The sequence below is a fragment of the Hippocampus comes genome, unplaced genomic scaffold (assembly GCF_001891065.2).
Source record: "Hippocampus comes isolate QL1 unplaced genomic scaffold, H_comes_QL1_v1.1 scaffold55, whole genome shotgun sequence".
Classification (NCBI taxonomy): Eukaryota; Metazoa; Chordata; class Actinopteri; order Syngnathiformes; family Syngnathidae; genus Hippocampus; species Hippocampus comes.
Window position 1 is genome coordinate 448,722 of NW_017806170.1, and position 1,450 is coordinate 450,171.

Here is a 1,450-nt window from a genome sequence, read left to right on the forward strand (position 1 = left end):
TGGCGTTGCATCAATATGGCTGAGCGGGATAAGAGGGAAAAGAGCCGTATTCCCAGGCTGTATCACATTGCCGCCGTATCCTCCCCATTTGCTCTGATATTGACTTTGGAGGGGGCGAGAAATCGGGACCCGTCCGTTCAATAGGAAGGTTATACGGAACCGATGCGTCCGGGCCGAAGCCACATAGTGCATCGCTCAACTTTTTTCGTCGTCTCTATCAGGAGGCGAGAGGTGCGGATTATGGGCCCACATGTAGAGTTGAAGCGTGACTCATCGCGGAGCTACACCGTGAAAATGAAGTGCGTGTCACCCAGTGTAGAAAAGACAGCCATAAATCCATTCTGCTTCCCTTTTTTTTTTTTTTCCTTTCCCACCTGCATTTTGGGGAATCGGACACACTTTAATGTGCATGTAAACAAAACACATGCATGGGACGCTGCGCGCCTTCGCTGCGTGCCAATGGGATTTAAAGGCTGTTGTCCATGCGGCTTTATGCACTGACGGGGCCTATCAGCGCTTTTAAAGTCGCTCAAACATCTTTGTCGAAGGTGCTGCAGTATCGCCGCCATCTTTGTGAAGGGTGTTAAAACTCATCCGGCATCTTTGTGGGGCGTGTTGTGGTCACACCGCCATTTTGGTGGACTGTGTTACAACTTGGCGGCCCGGTGCTCGAGTGGTTAGCGCGATGACCTCACAGTGCATAGGTACCGGGTTCGATTCCAACTCTGGCCTCCCTGTGTGGAGTTTGCATGTTCTCCCCGGGCCTGTGTGGGGTTTCTCCGGGTGCTCTGGTTTCCTCCCACATTCCAAAACAGGCTGATTGAACACTTGACATCGTCCCCAGGTGTGAATGTGAGCGCGGATGGTTGTTCGTTTCTGCGTGCCCCGCGATTGGCTGGCAACCGGTTCAGGGTGTCATCCACCTACTGCTGGGATAGGCTCAGTGCCCCCTGCGACCCTTGTGGAGATAAAGCGGATCGGAAAATTGATGGATGGATGTGTTACAACTCGTCCACCACCTCTGTGAGGTGTGTTGTGCAAAAACTCGTCCGCCGGCTTTGTGGAGTGTGTTGCAATTTTGCCGCTGTCATGATGGAGTGTCTCAACTCAACTGTGTTAAAACTAGGCCGCCATCTTTGTGGGGCGTGTTGTGGTCACACCCCCGTTTTTTGGTGAACTGTGTTACAACTTGTCCACCACCTCTGTGAAGTGCGTCGCGCTAACGCTGTTATTTTTATGGAGTGTGTTCAAACTCATCCACCGGGTTTGTGAAGTGTGTTGCAGTATTGCCACCATCTTTGCAGTCACACCGCCATGTTGCTAGATCGTATCGCAACTTGTCCGCCATGTTAGTTGTCGGGGTGAAGTCTGCCGCCATCTCTGTGGCGCGTGCTACTGCTTGCCCGTCATGTTTGTGGAATGTACTGCGGCATGGCTGCCATATTTTTTT